The following is a 20,761-nucleotide window of genomic DNA, read 5'->3' on the forward strand; positions in this document are numbered from 1 at the left end:
CCTTCCCTCCTTTCTGAATGGGAGTGTCCATAGGAGTTAACAATGCCTGCTCTATTACTGTGTATTTGTGTTTGTGGAGGCAGATAACTTATCTTTTTCGTTTACAGCTCTTCAAATCAAGAAGAACTATACTCAGTGGGCTGTGTTTAAGGAACTATACTCAAGAAGTTCATCCATACCTGGACCTCAAACCTCAGCCTGATTGATATTACGAGTATTGGAGTGATGGAATGAGTCTATTTTGCATGTAGGAGGGATGTGAATTGCTGTGGCCAGAAGGTGGATTGTGGTATGCTATAATTTTGAAAACTGATTCCAACAATCTTTATGATCCTGCCTACTCTTTTAGAGCCTTGTCACTTCCCAGCAAGACACTGGGTTTAATTCCCTTCTCCTTGAACCTGGTCTGGGCTTTGCACTGATTAGTAGAATTGGAGAAAATGATACTACCAAGGCTAGGTTATAAAAGAAGGCACTGCTTCTGCCTGCCTCTCTCAAGATGCTTACTTTTAAAACTTAGCCACCATGGTGTGAAGCCTAGGTTGCATACAGAAGCCATGTATAGGCATTCTGGCACCAGCCAAGATCTTATCTGACAGCCTCAACCACCAGACATGTTACTATCTTAGTCTTTGAGCCACACCAGCTGATGCTGACTGGAACAGAGGTGAGCTGTCCTCTCCAAGGCCTGTCCAATCTTGATTTAGGTTAATAAATATTAGGATAATTTATAAAATACAGTCTTAGTAACTGAAAAAATTAGAAAGGTTTACAGTTTTGAGTTTATTTTTAAACTAAGTTTTGGTAATAAAGTTATGTGGGCTTCATGAAACGATTTGGGAAACATAATCATCTTTTTATTTGGTATGGAATAATTAAAAATAATATTATAATTATTTGTTTCTTTAAAGTTAGGTAGAACTCAGATTTAAAGGTCCTTTGTGTAGATTATTATCTAAAATAAGAGTCACCTTTCCAGTCTCCTCTTTGCTAATTAGTCAATTTGGATTTTCTACTTGGTTTACTTTGGGTTATCTGTATTTTCTAGGAAATCATACATTTCTTCTATTCTTAGTCTTGCTAATTTTTTGTCTTACGTTCTTAAGCAGGATCTATAAAGGGTATGTGTTTGTGTGTGTATGTGTGTATGAGTATTTTGTTAATCTTTAAAATAATGTCTTTTGGAATTATATATTAATTCTTCTACTCTTTTCCTATATCATAGATTATGTCTGTTATCCATTTATTCCTCATATTTTCTTTTGGTTAATTCCGTGCTTTAAAAAAAAACTTAAATATAATGTTTCTGCACTTTAAGTCATTTGTCTTCATAATGAAAATATTTAGGGATATAATTTTAGCCTAATTATGGCTTTGGCTGTGCTATGTAAATTTTTATACATTTACCTTTTCATTAATTTCTAGAGTTTGTGATTTTTCTCTTTGATTAGGAATTAATTTTTAAGTCATTAAGATGTTTCAAACCATTTAAAAATTAGTTCTTATATGACTGAATTATGACTAGTGACTGTGGCCTGTAATATGTTTACTTTTAAATACTTCTTATGGTTTGCTTTGTGGAAATTTTTATAAATCTTGGAGCAAATTAAAATGTCAATTTTCTCATTGAGTGAAGATTCCATACTGTCTTAGTTCAGGCTGCGAAAACAAAAATGTCATAGACTGCATGGGTTTCTTAGACAACAAAAATTTATTTCTCATAGTTTGGAGGCTGGGGCAAGAGAGCTCTCTGAGATTTATTTTATAAGGGCAATAATCCCATTCCTTAGGGCTCCACTCTCATGATGTAATCACCACAAAGGCCCCCACCTCCTAATACCGTCACACAGGGATTTAGGATTTCAACAATTTTGGAGGGACACAAACATTCACTCCATAATATTCTGCCCCTGACCTTCCAAAACTCATATTCTTCTCACATGCAGAACACATCCATCCATTCCAACAGCTCCCAAAGTTTTAACTCATTTTCAGCATTGTCTCTAAAATCTGAAGTTCAGAGTCTTCATTGCATCTTCATTGCAAAGTTCAGAGCATCAGGCGAAGAAGATTATTCTCAACTCTTAAAGGTTAATGGAATTTGCTGCATTAGGTTTTGCATTTACTTGGAGACTGTCGTCCTTTCTTTTTCCCTCCTTCTCCCTTTTGGAATGAGAATGTCTATCCTTTGCCTGTCCCACCATTGTATTTGGAACTTTGGAACTCCTGGCTGCTTATGATAAAAGAGAGAAATGATTTGAAGATGGAATTGTTAAGCAAAAAGGAACTAGAACTTAAAGATTTGAGAAATTCCCAGCCTATTTATATTACAAAACGAGAAAGCATTCTTGGAAGAGAATACTAAAGATGACTCATTCAATACTTGCATAGAAATCTCCTCAGCTAAATATCCAGTTTCACTGCTTGCAAGTTCTATCTTCTATGGAACACTAGAACATGAACTCAAGTCAACCAGGTTGCCACTTTATAGTAAGGATCACCTTTTCTCTAGTTTCCAATAACATGTTCCTCATTTCCAGCTGAGAGCTCATCATAATGGCCTCTGTGGTCCATATTTCTGCCAACATTCTGCTCAGGATTACTTAAATATTCTCTAAGAAGATTGAGGTTTTCTCTCCAGGTCTCTTCTTTTCTTTCTGAACCCTCACTGTAATTATCCTTAATGTTCATATTTCTAGAATGCCCCTCTGAACTCTTCTAGCCACTACCGATTAACCAGTAGCAAAGTCATTTCCACTTTTTTAGGTATTTATTATGGCAGCATCCCACTCTCAATACTAAAATCTGTAGCAGTCAAGATTCTCCAGAGAAACAGAACCTCTGGAGGCTGAGAAGTCCCCTCCTGTCTGCAAGCCGGAGATCTAAGAAAGCCAGTGGTGTAATCCAGTCTGAGTCTGAAGGGTGGAGAACCAGAGGAACCAGTGGTGTAAATCCTACTTCTAGGGCAGGAGAGGATGAGATGAGATGTCAGCTCAAACAGGGAAGTAGGAAAAAAGGAGCAAATCCCTTCCTTCTCCACTTTTTTATTCTGTTTAGTCCCTCTGTTAATAAATTGGAATATGTCCATCCACACTGGGGAAGGCAGTCCAGTGAGTCCAGCAAGTCAAATGCTACTCTCATCCAGAAACACCCTCCTAGACACACCCAGAAATAAAGTTTAATGTGGGTACCCCATGGCCAGTGAAATTTACACATAAAATTAACCAGCATACTTATAAACATAGAAAAAAGTCTTTGAAATAAAACTTTAGAAGATGAATTTAAGAAGAGTCACTCTGGAGATCTGCTTGAATTAGTCCATTGGAAAAATCAAGAGGAAGAACTATCTTAAAACTAAGAACAAATACATACAGAGAAATAAATTATAACAAAGACATTCAGTTAAAGGTTCATTTTCCACATACCATTTCTGTGGACATTACTGGAGCCTGTGCATAATCAAAATAATGGTGTACGTCAAGGAAGAAGAAAACAAAATTGAGAGAACAGGATCCAAAACAAAAGAGAGACAAAGAAATTTACTGAGTGCTGGTGAGGAGACCCACCAAATGACAGCTGTGCAGCAGGCATGGAATTGAATCAGTCTAGATTCAAACAGGTCAGGAGGCTCAAGGAGATGAAATTAATAAAATGCCTAATGGGTTGAGTGTCTTGAGAAGAGATTTACACAAGCTCTGGAGAATATGGGGAAAAATTAATGTTATTAGCACAGAAAAGTAAAAAAGGGAAAAAATAATTTTTAACTAGGGAAAATAATCATAGTACACATGATTCAGCTATCATAGTATTTTCAAGGTCAATATAAATAATGGATATTAATCTAAACAATGGTTATGTATCCTGTAGTATGATCCTGTGGTATCAATACCACAGGCCTCGAGAAGGGCTGGCTAGAGGGGTAGCATGAGGAGAAAGAATAGGAAAAAAATGGATATTGGCCTATCATAACATTATAAGATTTTGGAAGAACAAGGGAACCCAAGTGTGTGTGTGTGTGTGTGTGTGTGTGTGTGTGTGTGTTGAGAATGATGGTTATATGTGAAAGAGCGCTAAAATCTCACCTTTTGTAATAAATATTATCAGGAGATAGTAATACCTATAACTGAAAGTCAGTGAGAATGTAAGACTGTAAGAGTGTTATTTATAGATTAGGAGTAAATACCAAAAAACCAGCAGGAAGAGTTGAAAGCAATTGCCTTCAAGGGTGAGTAATTTGAAATGTGTGCGGCCTTATGTTTTTCATAATAAGTCTTATAAAGTTTTAAATGATGCCCATGTGTAATTTTGCTAAAAATAAAGCCCCCCAAAACCTAAATTAAAAATAAAAGGAAATATTGAGAGAAGACAGAGACTTGATAGATCCAGGAGATATAAGGACGAGTTCTATAGGGTTTAAAAAAAAGAAAGGAGAGAGAGAAAATAGTAAGAACTCACTAGAAGAAACACCTAAGTCTGCATCTTGAAGGGTACCCCACTGCCTCACTGCAACTGAAGTTTGCTAGCATTGATGAGAAAAATAACTGTATATAATAGGCATATCCCTACAAGATTTTCAAAGTCCAGGGGTAACAATAAAATCATACTGGGTTCCAGATAGAAAAAACAAGTTACTTGCGAAGGAAAAAAAGAAAAAAGACTGAGATTGAATTTCCTGCATTCAATTTTGGAGGCTAGAAGATGGTAGGATAATGTCTATGGACTAGTGAGAGAATTATACGCCATGAATCCTATACAAGACCAAGCTGTCAGTCACCTGCCAGGGAAAGAGAGATTTGCAGATGTTTGAGGAGTCAGAGATTAAAGAAGTCTTAGTATTCTCTACTAACCAATAAAAGGGTTTGAACAGTGACTGTAGGATATAGGAAGATAAAAAAGAGAGGAAGTAGTGGTAAGCAATGAAGTTGGCAGTATACACATGGTCCAGTCTCACTGGGTAATGACTGACTGTTGAAAAATGCTTATTGTAAGTTCTAAAGAAGTATTTTTTTCCACCTTTCATCTTGAAAATTTTCAAAATAAGAATTTGAAAGACTTTTATCTAGATTCACCAATTTCTCTTGCAGTATATCTCTTCTAATTCAAAAATACTACTTTATAAATGACTGATGCTAGGGCAAGAAGAGTAGAAGGTGAGCTTGCATTGTTTTAACATGACAGAAAGCAAGGAAGTGCTTTAAGATGAATGGGGACATGTCAAAAGGACAGAGAGTGCATACAGAAGATTTATTGGGGGGTGCCTTTTTGAAAAGCACCTGTAAGGGAGTGAACAAAGCAGGATTGGAAGAGGGGGAAGTTGAACTGTGATGCAGTTCATCTTCTGCATTATGAGCTCTGGACCTGAGATGGCTGTTCAGAATTGTTCTGAATTGTTCTGAAGGGGGCTGGCTCTTGTGCCCTTCATGGTCCAGTCATTTGATTTGGACTTTCCTGGAAAGGGGACATACCCTCAGTTGAGGAAGCTCCCTTCAACTGAGGGAAATTTCTGGTGAGATAGCAGTTGTGAGTTGCCTCATGCAACTTTCTTGTACCTGGGAAAGAGTGCCTGAGTCCTGAATAAAGTCCTGAGAGGTGCATTCTCACAATCCCTACTATCATCTGTTTGTTTCATGTAATAAGTTCACCCTATCTGGGCATAGCTCCTCCAAGATTATGGTTGGTCTTCTAGAAATACAAGAGGAAGAGAAGTAGGACTTACCCCAGTTTTCCTCTCTGCCGCTGGTCCTGGGATCACAACTAATACTCATTGTGTCCTCCTGCAGCCAATTCTAGATTTCCTCTTACTCTTGGCCGATGCCTCTGCTGATTTGGGCAAATTACCTGAGGTCACTGAGTCCCTCATAACTGAGAGTTCTGAAGCCCAATCCTTATGCTTACCATAGTCTCTAAGCTATGGCTATTTGTCCATTTGTTGTCAAAATAGGCAAAGGAATATGAAAGGACAGATACCTTTCATATGTATCCTTCATATGACAAACACATGTTTGTCATCTGGGTGTCCCCGTGTTGTGTGACAGAAGTTCTACTTCTTCCTGATGACCAAGGTCAGTTACTCCTGCCAGATTGGTGACTCCTTTCCTTGCCCTCTGGTTTCTTGGCCCAAGGTGCTTGAAGTGACCAGCTGGCAGTTGTAACTTAAGGTTTAATGGGCTGTATTCCTTGGTGAGAACAAGACCTCTAGGTTCATAGAACCTAGCATTGCAGGGAAGGGGAGTGTGAATTTCTAAATGGGTCACTGGAAATGTTGGCAGTTGAGGCCATTCCTGCTTCCTCCCCTTTGTTTCCTGCCTGCATGTGTGTTACTTATTACAGATGCAGCACTATAATGGTGTTTGATTTAGAGTATAACTGCATCCTGGAGGAGGGTGTCCTGTGCTCACCTGGTATCGTCTGCAAGGGGTGCCTCAGCCATGCCTTCAGAATGCCCTTCCACTGCTCCCTCAGACTGGCAGCTTCTGAATGCTGCAGCATGCAGTAGGACCAATGGACTTGGTCTGTGCTTATATCTCCTTTGCTATAAAGAGGGTCCCTTGGTCTGAAGCAATGTTATGTAGGGTATAAAGTGAACTAGAAACATTGTTAGGTCTCAGATAGGTGCTGGTTACTGCCTATTGGTCAGGAAAGAAAAATTTGTTCCTGTAATATGTGTTGTTTCTGGTCAAAGTGAATCACTTCCCCTTCCAGAGTGGAAAGTGTCCAGTGTAATTAGTTTACAGTGTCTGGTTGATCTTTTTGAGGGAATGTGCCATACTGGGGGCTCAGCTTTGGTTTCTATTGCTGGCAAGTTGGATAATCTTCTGTGGCAGTTAGCTCGATCAAACTTGGTGAGAGGGAGCGTACTGTTGGGCCCACGCATAGCCTCTGTCCCTGCTACCATGGCTACGTTGTCCATTGTGCCAGCACTAAGGTGATCAATGACAGAAGCTGGAGGATGTCAGCTGGTTAGTATTCTATATACTTGGTCCTTTAGTGCCTCTTCCATGGTGGGATATTCTCTGATGGGTATTAATATGTGATGCAAAGATCCTCACACTTTGTATCTACTCCCACAGGCCTATCTTCATGCCCTGTTCCAAGGAAAACCAGTTAAGAGACTTAATAATCATTTAGATGAAGTTAAAGAGGCTCTGAGCTACCATAGTGGCAGTGAGAATATAAATAAAATTTTTATCTGAGCAATATCTCAGGTTTGTGGCATTTTGGAGACTCTGAGTTTTTCAATCTGATTAGATGGATCAGAAATTCACTTTAATTGAGGCAAATTTAGGAAAAAGTTGGTCTGTAGATGGGACAGACACATTTTGTTTTAGAAATCCTGGTCTGGAACTCAAGAAAGAGGTCAGAATTAGAGACAAACACATAGCCATGTCGTAAAGCTACCCACTTCACAACTAAGACCTTCAGGGAAGAGTTTATTTGCTCTAATTCACCCTTCACAATGCTCAGCTTGGTTATCGGGGGATCGGGAGTATGAGAGAACAAACAACAGCAGCAAAGGCTACAGGGAAATTAATTCAGTCAGGTTTAAAATTTAGGCTTATGTGAGAATGTAAACATTTCCTTTCAGCAGTGTTTAATGTCTTAGTGTAACTGCCCAGAGTCTCAGCTTCTCTAAGATGGCACCTGAGTGTGTAGGGGAGGGGTAGCCTCTGTGATGGTATGCTTGACGAAGGAGGGATTCTCCGATTCACATGTTGTCTCAAGGTTCCTCTGGTCACCATGGTTATGTCCTGTTGGCTGCTGCTCACCCTGCCAGCATTCAGACTCCTCTCCTGCAGTTTGGTCATCGCCTAGTGAAGGCTCCCGGCTGACAAGGCTCATGGTGTTAGAGATCCCCCTTGAAGTCTGGCTGTGAGTTGGAGTCAGTTCGGCTTGGCTGCTCTCACTGTCAGCTAGCCAACTCCCTGTCTAGGTCCTCTGGGGCTCACCTGTGCCAGCCTTGGGGAGGCTAAGCTCAGAGCCCTTATGTGACAGGGCTCAACTGCAAAGTTTTTACCACTGTATTTTAATACTTTCTTGTTTACTTGCCTTTTAATTTGTCGAGTATTTGTCACTGCCCACCCTTCCCTTCTAATATACACTAGAATATCAACTCATGATAATGGGGACCTTGTTAGTTTTGTTCACTGCTGAATCACAAACTCCAAGGTAAGTACCTGTCACACGGCCGGCCCTTAATAGATTTTTTGTTAAGTCAGTGAAGAAGGATGGAAATAATAGATGAAATCCCGAAGGAGGAGTATGTCAGCTGAGGACAAGATAAGGACTAAACTGTTTAGTACATCTTCTACCTTCTATCTCAGAGGTAGAAAGCAGAAGAGGTTCCAGGGAAGGAAGCTGAGAAGAGCTGATTAAGAGAAGTATGAAGAGGATAGAGTGCAGAAGATTGGGAGAAGCATGTTCAGTGCAGTAATCACTTTCCTGTGACTGCCTGAGTCTCTAGAATTTAACTGGGAGTAACTGAATTTGACAAGTCTATTGATTATTGGTAATTTGAGGGAAAGCAGTATTAAGAGAAGAGTCTGGGAGAACTCAGATCTCAAGGAATTGTGCCATAGAAGGGAGAAGAGAATTGTGAAGTCTTTAATGAAAATTGATGGTGAAGGTAAGAAGAAATTAGGATGTCACTGGGCTCTTCAGAAATAGGACTCAAATAGGGCTGTTTTCACTCCAAGAAAGAAGAAACTTGATGTTTTGATCTGTAGGTAGAAACTGGTGGAAGGTAAGAGGAGGAAAAGTGAAGAAAGAGATGGTTTGTGAGTTGAAGTCTCAGAACTTAACTGGGAAAGGATGAGATCAACCTTAGAATAGAAAGCAACGAGGAAAGAGGAATGGATGGAAAATAGTCTGAGGGAAATGGGAAGAACACAAAAGAATTTACATCAAATTTTGCTTAGTGAAATAGGTGTCCGGATCATCTGCTGAGAATGCGTGTGTACAGAACCCTGTGAGAATTGGCTCCCTACATCCTACACTTCTTTTGCACATTCTTTGACTCTATTTTGACTGAAGGTAAGTGACTATGCTCCCTTGAAGTGCCACTCCTAAGAGTTCTGAAGGAGAGAGCTCTTTAGTTCTTGTTCATACTCAGATAGGAGAGTGGGTGACATGAGGATCTCAATAGATTTCAAACTCAATTCTGTTTGTGATCCTGGGTTATTTAACTAATATGGATAGTTCAAATAATACAAGTTTCAGATTCCTTTATACCTCAGCAGTGCTGACTCATTATCGAATAAAATTTATTTACTCTGAATGTTTCCTCTTAGTTGGTCCTCATAACTGATGAGAGTCCATCGCTATCTTGTTTTAGAGTTTCCTATGAAAATGAAGAGTTTATGGATTATATACTGATGGGAAGGATACCCACTGAGGTAACTGAATATTTGTTCTTTATTCTGCTGATTTCATATGTATGAATTTTGTAAAATGTGAGGGTTTTTTTAGACAATGTAAAAACACATATACAAGGAAGTACATAATGCGCATATCTAGAGTTAAAACAATTAAAATTATTTTGAACGAGTTAAAGTTCATGTGGAGTGATACTTGTTTTGCCTATGCTTTTAGATTGTCATTAATTTATGTATTTACCATAGACTTACTGGCTACAGTGTGTAAGTTCTGTTTCAGGTGCTGGCAATATAAATGCACAAAAGATACAGTCTCTGAATTTTAAGGAGTTTATGGTCTGGTTATAGGAGACAGATATTGTAATAAAATAAGTACAATAGTACTTTGTATGTGCTAAGAAAAAAATATGTACAGGATGGAGTAGGGAGTGGTCAATTTCTGCCTCAGAACGGTGGGAACCTGCTGTCAGGGAAGGTTTTTACTGATGAAATGGTGCCTGAATCTTGAAAGATAAGAAAAGTTTTTTTGTTAAGTTTGCCGTTAGATAATATGAAGTCTTGGAGGACAAAGAACCTCATCTCATACAAGTTTGTGTTCTGGCACAATGGAAGAATTTGCCAGTAAATGAAAAACTCTTAAGGCTTCCAAACAATTCCAGGTTTGAACTATAATAAAGATATATTTTTTTCAAATACCAGTAGGTGGCAATATAATCCCATGAAAAAGGACTGATCACCAAAAGCTGAAAATGACTACTGAATTTCCAAATCTGGTAGTGAAGGTGTTCTGGGCTAAAAATGGATGAGAAAAAGCGAGTTTGAAATTTTTTTTTCTCAGCAGGTCAGCTTTTCCTTGAATAAGCCAATGTCTGGTCCCCCGACCCCCACCAACCCCGCTGCTTCCCATTCATCCTGAGCCCAGAGATCACCATAAAATTGACGTGGACATTTCTTTTGTTTTTGTTTTTTTAACATTTTTTATTGATTTATAATCATTTTACAATGTTGTGTCAAATTCCAGTGTTCAGCACAATTTTTCAGTCATTCATGGACATATACACACTCATTGTCACATTTGACGTGGACATTTCTTATTCCAAGGCCTGTGGGAGTCTGAAGCCCTTCTCAAGATTTCTGCACTGCACTGACCCAGAAACAAAACTGAACTCCCTGCCTGAAATCCATTTAAAGCCCATTCATATAAAATATTCATGAGTTTAAGAGCCTTTAGTGAAGATTTAGGGAAAGGATAACAGCAGAGTTTACACAGCAACAATGCAAATAAGCTCAAATGAATCAGGCAGCCTCCCAGGTCTCAAAATGTCCTCTGGCCACCCACCATCATGGAGTTTCAGCTCTTCGTTATCTGGTTGGCTTCTCTTTTTTCCCTTCTTGGCCTTGCAACTTCAAATTTTTCTCCCTCTCTCCCTGTCCCCTCTCCCTCTTCATTTCTTTCCCATTTCTTTGTCTCCTTTCCTTGCCTCTTCCTCTCCTTCCCTTTTCTCTCTCCTGGTCTCCCGCCCCAATACCCACCAAGGTGTTTATGGTAGAGGGCCCTTCACTCTGTGTGATCCCCCCTTCCTTGAAGACAGTAGTAGCAGTTTCTTACTTTGAAACAGAAAGTAAATTTCTGTCTCAATTTTTCTGTTTTCAGTATAATAAAAATATTTTTAAAAACATGCCCTGCAGATATATTTTTTTAAACTGTGATCATGGTTTTCAGTTGGTGATTGCAGGTTGTTTTTTTTTTCCTAAAGCAGGGTGATGTTAAGCGAGCTTGTTAGGGTTCTCTGCTCCTCCCTCCATCTTCCGTGTGCCTAGAAAATAAACCTCAGTTTTTTCCATGATCTGTCATATTTGCATTGTTTGCCACTGATGGGGTTTTTCTCATAGGTCTCTTCATCTGTGCAACTCAACGTGATCCCAGGATTAGGGCCAGTTAGGAAACTGTGATTGGTCTGCTATAGGGGACCACATTTTTCTCCCTAAACTTTTATTATAAAAATATTCAATATAAATAATATTTAAAAGAATTGTTGACTATCACCTAGATGCTATGATTGTTAACATTCTGTTATATTTACCTCTTGTCCATCTATCTTATTGTTTGATGCAGTTCAAAGTAAGTTGCAGGCATAAGTTCACTTCACTCCTCGACATTCTAGCATGCATGTAATTCGAGTTTAATATTTGTTTTCATTTCTTTTTCTTTTTTGAGGTAAAATTTATGTAACAGTGATATTCAAACCTTAAATATACCATTAGATAAGTTCTGATTAATGCAAAAGCCTGGGTTACCTAAACCTCTGTCAAGGTATAGAAAATTTCCATAAAGGATTTATTGGTTAGCTTTTCCAGACACAAGGATTGTAAAATAGTTTAATTCTAGACTTTTCCAGGTCTGAGTACACTATCGGTGAGAAATTACTTATTATAAGGGACTTAAAAATTTTGAGGGGGGAGGATAGTTAAGTTTGTTTGTTTTAATAGAGGCACTGGGGATTGAACCCAGGACCTAACGCATGCTAAGCATGCACTCTCCCATTGAGCTGTACCCCCCAACCCGCCCAGTATAGGGGATTTTAAGTGAGTGCTACTTTATAGGTGCAGAAACACCTCTCAGATTAAGGTCTGCATCTGTGCTTTTTGTTATTTCAGTTTGATCTCAGTGACTTTACAAATAAGCAGAAACACTCAGAGGTGAAATGGTCAGTGCTTGTGAGTTAAGAGCAGAAACTAGGTCTGTTTTTTGAGATGTATCTCAACTACCTGAGATGCTTTATACCTTTGGCATTCAATAAATATTTGTTGTTGCCACACTATCTGCTATAAAAATTTACAGGGTCTATTTTACACCTATTGCTCGTGCACCTAGAAAATAATCACGGGACCATAGAAGTCAAAGCCGTGGAGAGGGTCGCGCATCTTTCTCAGCTGTTCGTCAGTACTTGAAGTAAGGTTAAAAGCATAGGATATGATACTGAGCTTCTCAAGGGCCCAGAGGTAAAGGAAAAAAGAAGGGCAGCTAAATTCAGACAGAACACCACTGAGGTTCCAGGAGTAGAGACCTGGATTCTGAGTTTTCTTATGCTTCCTGTTAGAGTTAAGACCCAGTGCTTGACCTTCACAAGGCCTTCAGGTGCTTGCAGGTGAGTAGTCACTGCTCCTTGAAGGTGCTTATATGTAAAAATCCTGATACATGCTTATAGGAAGGAATATATAGCAAAACAGTGGCATATTATTTTATTAAATTAAAGTTATAGTCAAGGAATTCAGGTATCTGTTAAATACTACACCCAAATGTCAACACCCCTAATGCCCACAAGACACATTACAAACCATTGCTTGCCATTCTTTGTTTTTGAGTTGATTCCTGCTTCACTGACTTAAAGTAAATATGCAGAATGAAATCTCTCTAGATTGCTGTCTGGGTCCAAATCTTTTTCTTCCCAGATGGAAATTTTCTCCAGAAGAAATAACAGTAGTATTTTGGTCAGTGTTCAGTTTTGGAGACTAAAACTCACTCTAACTAGTTTAAACAGAAAGAAATTCATCATAGAGTATTATATGGCTCACAGATTGTAGGTTGGATTTCCAGGAATGGTTCCCAGCCCCACACTGCTGTTGCTTTTACCCCAAGCAGGATGCTGTAGTATCAGAAAGACACCACCAAAACTATCAGCTCCAGAGCCCTGCGATGAGCAGACTATAGTCTGCCAAGTTAGGAAGCTGCTGTTACAGACTGTGCCACTGTTGTTCCAGGCCACACCAACAAAAGTGGATGCCAAAGTCAAGTTTAACATCTGATCATAGGAATGTAAATAAAACCTAGTACCCTAGGTACAAAGGATTGGGACATAGTTTTTAGGTTTTTTATATTCAGCATATTAGAAGGAGTGAAGGACATGTACTGAATGAGCCATTTCAATGTCGACTGGAAATATGTAATATTTGGAGAGTTTACCAAGAAGGCTCCTCTGAACATTCTTCCTCCCATGGAGGCACCAACTGTATAGCCACATTCTAAGAAATTCCCTCTGGAAAAAACTCAACTAGCTAAGCAGTTCCTACGTATCAGGCAGATGAGAAATACAAAATGGGGTAGGAAAGGCTGAGACACATTCTCACTGTCAATTTACAGTGAATAAATGAGCAAAGGTGGTTAAGTCTCTGATGATACCTATAGTAGACACCTCATGTGATAACTCCAATGTCTAACTCAGAAGAGTTGCCCATTACCTGGAATAATCTCCAACATGTACAGTGAGTAACCAGTGACCACATCTGTTTAGTGTCCTTGACTTCTTGTCTGTCACTGACTTATCCAGGAGGGTTTACCTGATCCAATCTTAGTCAATCAGATTCTTTCTCTCAAGACTTTAAAATTTGAATTGAGACACAAAGAGACTAGAAGTTCTAGGAGCTGAGTCAGATCAATGGCAATCTTCTTAAACAGGATGTGAACTCCTATGTTTGAGATTTCCAGTTGCCCCTGCTCCTGCCCTTTCTGGGTATATGTTTTCAAATTCTTGAATTCTGTGAGTTCAGGTATTCTATTACTAAGTTTATCTTTCTGTCTTAGCCTAACCAGAATTGACTCGTGTCTCACAACAAAAATAACCCAGAAGAAAAATGGGGAGAATATTTGAATGAAGAAGAGATGTTTAAAATTACTAGAAATTGGGAAGTAGAAATATACTGATTAAAACTAGGTTGAGAATAAAATCTTAGGTTGTTAAGTTTTCAGAGAGTTTAGTCTTTAAATATTGCCTTTAACAAACTCTTTTGTAAATAGTAAATGCTATTCTACTTTGATTTAAATAGCTCATTCCTGTAATGACAGCATACAGTTAACCTAAAAAATGTCTCTTAGGCCAATTCATGATTATTAGAACTGTTGAAAAGTAATAGAAACATATTTTATTTGGCAATTATATTATAAATAAACAACTTTACGTTCTCCCAGAGAAGGGAGGAATAACTTTAGTAACTTCCTATATTTCAGAGTAGTATCAATCTAGATTTAGGGAAATGGCTCTTACTTATAGGAAACAGTTATGCTTGACCCACGTAACACCTAGCTTTCCAAGCAAGCTGTTAAACCTGAGCACTATTGTCTCCATTAGAAAAATGTGGGAAAAGAAATCAGTTGGTAAATTTTGGCTGTATATGTCACTAAAATAGTTACTTACCTTTATTCATAGATTTATTCATTCTACAACTATCTATCTATTACATGCCTGTTATGTTTTAGGCTTTGTGCTAGTGCCTGTGAATCATCAGTTAAGAAACAGACAAAGATCTGTGCTCTTGAGATGCTTACTTTCTAGTTTTAGAATGAGTTTGCCTTTTATACTTGATAATTCAGATGTCTTTCTGTTGGCTTTTAATCAGTTTGAAGCCCACTCAGATTGTATCAATCAGGACCATTTAGGGTACTATTAGTGTGTTGGGGTACAATAGACAGACAAAATGTCTACTATATAGACAGCAAAAATTATCTAAAATCTTTGTAATTTTGTCTTGGAGTTCATTGAGTTGTGGAACAATGTTCATATTTTGATTTTGCTTAAAAAAGGAAATTAATATAGCAAATTGAGACTAGGAAATTTCTGAATAAATATAATAAATATATAAATATATAAATAAATATATTTATTCAGAAATTATATATAAATAAATATAAACATTTGCTGCACACACATGCACTATACTGTCCAAATGTTCTTCATTAGCTGTTTTGCCAGATCCAGCTCAAGAGCTTATTTATCTATCCTTAGGAATTTTAGCACACAGAAGATGTTTTAGACAATATAAGATGAACAGAAGCAGTTTATCACTTTTGTAAGTTAATTACAGTATTGGTATGCAGTTAACTCTAATAAATTCAACAGTCATAAAAAAATCGTTAACGTTAATTTTTAAAACTAAGAGCATTGTGACAGCTAACTAATTGCTGATGACTATTTGCATTTCACAAACATTACTCCTGTCTATAAGTATACCCATGCTATGCTGTTGTTGGCTCAGGCTTTGAATTTGAGCTCTGTATAAAGTTGGAAGTTGAAGCACTTACCTTAGTCATTGGGCCTGGGTTGTTTGTTAAAACTCTAAGAACTGGCTTGGTTACTGTTAGTTCTCCCTTCTGAAAACTGCATTTTCTTGATGTAGTAGACAAATTCAGCTTTTTCTTCTAGTAAACAAAAGATTTAAGAGCAGCAGTTCTCAAAGCAGTTCTCTTCTTCAGGGAGTCTGCAAGGTCAAAACTATTCCAAAATAGTGCTCAGACTTTTCTTTCGCCCTTTCACCTGCGAGGCTACATGATGTGATAAAATAGCTGCTCTGATGTTAACATGTGATGAGTTTATTTTGTTTTTTTGGTTTTTACCTAAATGAGTAAATACATATTTAAATATTTTCTCAGTTTTAATTTCTAACATGGTAATAATTGAGAACCCACATAAACAAAAACTCTTGGGGTCCTCCATAATCTTTAAGGAGAAAGGAATCCTGGGACTAAGAAGCTTGATTGCTGGTTTAGTGTAATATAAACAGTTGTTTCAAGGCATTAGTGTCCATAAAATTATATTCTAAATGTGTTTCTTGGGTATTTAGACTTTATTTTTTGTATCCTCTACAGTTGTCACAAACGAGGGCTGCTTTAGCATGGTAATAAGATGCTGTTCAAGGTTTTTATCCAGTGTTTCTACTGAAATGGGAAGTGATCCTTGTAATGCACATTTACAATTGGTATCACTTGCCATTCATTGTGGGATAACTTACATGCCAGCTTGAGGGTGTAAATAATTATGGATTCTTCATTGAGGATTCAAGTGTACCTTAACAAATAACTATAAACATTCTAAATGATTGATAAATAAGCTTTCAAGTGTTGAAGTTATCACATATCTTTTCTGAGGACATTTATCTTGGTTTATTTGGATTATGATACTTTGTATCTATACATTGCCTATCTTTTCAAATTAGTAGTTATATTTAGGGGGTGGGGATTAAAAAGAGTTACATTTACCTCACTTAAGGAATCTTCAACATTGAGTAAGATTCTTCAAAACATGCTGGTGAAGGTAATTTTAGTTAAGTTTAGGTAACAAAAATAACAACATGCAAAACCTCTTTAATATGTATAGTCTCAAAGTTAAAAATTTTTTTAAATTTCTAATATTTATACCAACATATTTTTGAATAATAGTACTGTTTATGTTAAATGGAAATTTGACATAATTGTATTGGTGTGGAAATTCATGTAGAAGTTTATTTTGATTATAAAATATTAATAACAATGTTTAACTAGATTATCTGCTTGAAAAATATGAAATAGTATATGAATCATCTTTTTAGATAGGGAGTATGGAGGAGAGAAAAGAGGATACTTTGGGGAAGAAGATTATTGCAAATTGTAAAGGATTCAATTATTCATATACATTTCAGTACATTTAATTGTCATTAAAATAACTATAGTGGAAAAAATAACTATAGTGAAACTTATATCAGAGAATTGCTTCCAAGTATACCATTTTTTTTTATGTTGGAAGACATGACAAAAACCATTTAGTACTCTAAAAATTTGACTTACCTGAAGTAAAATCTCAGTTAACTGCCATGATAGGGTATTCTTTTGGTTAATAGAATTTTTCACTTGTCTATGAAAGCTTATAACTTAAACATCATGACTCTTTTTGCTTTGATGATCTGAAGCTGAAGAAATAGAAAACCAATGTCATGGAGTATGTATGGAATTTACACAAACTTTAACTTCTTTTGGGGTGTGTGTGTAGGCACTCTATTCTCATAGTTTACATTAAAAAAAAGTCCAGAGTAAAAATCCTTTCTTGAGTCCTTTGCTCCAACCACCAGTTCCCTTACCTGGAGGCAACTTGGAGTCTTTGGTCCAAGTCACCATCACCCTCTTTCCGGGTTACTGTGGAAGCATCCCGGTAGACACCCTGCTTCCTCCTTCACCCATCCTGTTATCTATTCTTCACACATCAGCCAGAGTGATGCTTTTAAACATAATCCCATCATGTCACTCTAGTATCTTCTCCTCTTGTTCAGAGTAAAAGACACAATCCTCCCTAATGCAGGTAAAGCCCGACAGGATCTGCTTCCTCTTGCCATTACCTGTGTGGTACTGTCTTCTCCTTCCTCGTAGCACTTCACCCCGCTGACTTCCTTATTCTTCCCTGGTCCTTTCTTTGCATTTGTTTCTTTTACCTGAAATGTGCTTGCCCCAGTATCACCAGGCCTGTTCAGGTTTCTGAGCAAATACCTCCTTATCAAAAAGATCTTCCTTGATCATCCTGACCACCCAGCATTCCCTAAACCCCTTTCCTGATTGTATTTTTCTGTAAAACTTCCCTGTTTAAAAGTGTACCCAGAATTTTAAAATTCAGAAATAGTGGGGCCTGTAGATCAGATTTTTGCCATTAAAAAGATAGTTTGTTATAGTATGCAGGAGGAGGCATGTCATGCCATGGAGGGCACAGGGCTAGGTCAGGATGCAGAAGGAGTGACAGGAGAGCTTGGGCCAGAGCCTTCATTGTGTTTTTTGGGGGAAGGAATGGGAAAAATAGGGTAAGTAGCTGAGCAAATTTAGGATTGGATAGTTTGATTAATTTCTGCAGGCTCTGAGATGCAGGGGTGGTCCCTAATTGTGTGGTACCTGGCCCTGGGGTGATTTAGGCCCTGTGAGATAGTGTACCGGACTGCGGGAGCCTCATAAAAGGAGATGTCAAAATATCATAAAATACAGATCATAAAAAGTGGTTAATATACTGACATACCATGTGTTCATTTATCTTTAATTACCTCTACAGAACACAAGCTCCATGAAGCAACTCTTTGTCTACTTTATTCTCTGCAGCAGCCCCAGAAGTTAGAATGGTACCTGCACATGGTGATTATTTGTTGAATCAGGGACAGGACCAGTGAACCATAAGCCTACTCTTCTTTTTATGCTCCCATTCTTGTTGTCATCTAAGTTTAAGGTCTCTGGCCCTTGTTCCCTGCATTTCCATTCCCATTATCACAGTTGCCCAGTCTGTCTAGTCTACTGCTGAAATATCTCTGGTCTCTGTTCTTTCATTCAGATTCCCAACTGATACTTCAGGCCCTCATGAACTCTTGCCTGGACTATGAATGTAAACACATACTCTGTACTTTGTATCTTTTACTTATCCTGTTTTAAAGTTTATACAGTAATGTTATGTTTCTTCTTATTTTTGACCCTTACAACAATCTTATAAAGTCATTATTTCAGTGATCTCCATTAACAGAAATAAAGGCTGAGCTCTAGAAGGCAAGTAGTTTGCCCAAGATTAGTGTATTAGTGGCAGAGTTAGAACCTCTCCCTAGCGCCTTGTCCTGTTATGCCTTGCATGATTAATTTCTCTTATCTCATCACTCTTTTGATTTAGAACTTCTTGTGGATTTTCATGGCTTATAGACAAAGTCCAACCTCCTTAGCCTCGCTCGCATTTAAGGCTTTTACTATTTCTTTCTCTTTTGTTTCTTTTCATATTTTTTTCATTAAAGGTTATTAATAGATTTTTTAAAAGGTTCTACTGTTTGTTTCTAATCAATCTTCTTTTTTCCTAGAAGGTTATGTTTCATATTTTAAGCCCCAGCCAAAATCATCTCTGTACAGTAATTTGGACACATGACAGTTTATCACCTCTGTACTGGTTTATGTACAAGTTTATGTTCTTTACGCTTTTCTTGCCAGGACTGTTCATCCTGGCACATTTGATCATTCAAGGCCCACTTTCTCCGTGAACCATTTTCATCGCTTTTACCCTTTTCCCATCCTAGCTGTACAGAAATTTCTCCTTTTACTGAACTCTAACCTTTTACTTCTAACTCTCTTATAACACTTAGGGAAACAACCTTGTAATACAGTTATCTATGTTCATTTTATCTTTGTGCAGGTCTGTATCTTATTGCTTGTATGTCTAATACTTAGCACTGAAAAGTTTCTGTTTGCTGTGGCTCACTCTTCCACCTCTCAGCATCAGCAACTAGCACACTCCCTTATCTATTAGTACCTGATAAGTATGGATTGAATAAAATAGTAATCTTTTGGGTGAATTGGGACATTCATTGAGAATACAATTGCTGAAATTAGCTTAAGCATTCACTGAGGATAAGTGGATTAATGAATTATCATAGGCACTTAGGTTTTATTTGACTCTCTGAAATCTCAGTATATCCCTATATATTTGCATTTTAAACAATCCTTAATGAATGAATTGCTTTTCACACTCTTGAGTTTTTGACTTAGAATGCTTGCATTTTGTCTTTAACACCACTTGAAGTTCTAAGTACTAGCAAGTATTAAAGCCCAGCTCGTAGCAGACAAAAGATAACTTGAGAGTAGAAACATCACAAAAAACTTGTATTTTTAAAGGTTCTAGTATTTGTCATATTTTGCTGCTTGCTGTGAATACCTCTGTGTTCTATAAGATGCCACAGTCTCTAATATCAACTGGGAAAATGCACCTACTAATCACGTTTGAAAACGGGTATTATTTTTAGAGATATTACACAATTTACAGTGTTTGACAAGTTCTGTTCTTAAATGGAGATGAGGATGATATTTACCACCTGTATTATTTTCCTGTAACTGCTGTAGCAAATTACCACAAGCTTGGTGACTTGAAACATCAGAAATTTGTTATCTTACAATTCTGGAGGCCAGAAGTACAGACTCTTATCACTGGGCTGAAATCAAGGTGTTTGGAGGGTGGCAGTCACTCTGAAGGCTCTAGGGGACAATGCATTTCTTCCCTCTTCCAGCTTCTGGTGGTTGCCAGCATTCCTTGGCCTCTGGTCACATCATTCCAGTCTTTAAGGCCAGTATCTTTAAATCTCTCTCTGCTCTGTCTTTATATCACTTTTTCTTCTGTATGTAGTCTCCTTCTTATAAGGATACATATAATTACATTTCGGGCCCACCTGGATAATCAGGGATGCTCTCTCCATCTCAAGATCCTTAACTTTATCACATCTGAAAAGACCTTTTTTCTTACAAGGTAACATTTACAGGTTCCTGAGATTAGGACCTGATATATTTGGGGGGACATTATCAGCCTAGTCTAGTAACATATGGTAAATGCAGCTTTCTAAAGGAAGATAAAGAGTAGCTTGATTTTTTAACAATAACAATCAGAATTTTCATTTGAAATCTTGCCAGTTAACTGTAAACACACTGTGAAATCATGCTTTTCAAACTTTTGTCCTTTGAAAAATTAACAGGTTAAGGGGACATTCAGTGTAATTGGCTCTTATAATGCCTTCAAATGATTTAACGTGCTAGGGTAATAATCTTAGTTCAGAAACTGATTCCAGGAAATAGCAACAGGGTAACATACTAT

At 37.6% G+C, this 20,761-nt stretch overlaps 1 long non-coding RNA gene across 3 annotated transcripts in view; it reads left to right on the forward strand.

The window, feature by feature from the left end:
* Positions 1-20,761, forward strand: part of LOC116280951 (uncharacterized) — a 73,281-nt gene that overhangs the window by 30,846 nt on the left and 21,674 nt on the right. For 2 of the 3 annotated variants that reach the window (XR_012073537.1, XR_012073536.1), the window contains exons 2-4: positions 108-289; positions 8,916-9,030; positions 9,332-9,392. This is a non-coding gene — a long non-coding RNA (uncharacterized lncRNA). Of the gene's footprint in view, positions 1-107; positions 668-8,915; positions 9,031-9,331; positions 9,393-20,761 lie in introns of all 3 variants that reach the window. The other variant, XR_012073538.1, reaches the window with a different exon arrangement.

Source organism: Vicugna pacos, chromosome 6 (genome assembly GCF_048564905.1).
Source record: "Vicugna pacos chromosome 6, VicPac4, whole genome shotgun sequence".
In the NCBI taxonomy this organism is placed as follows: Eukaryota; Metazoa; Chordata; class Mammalia; order Artiodactyla; family Camelidae; genus Vicugna; species Vicugna pacos.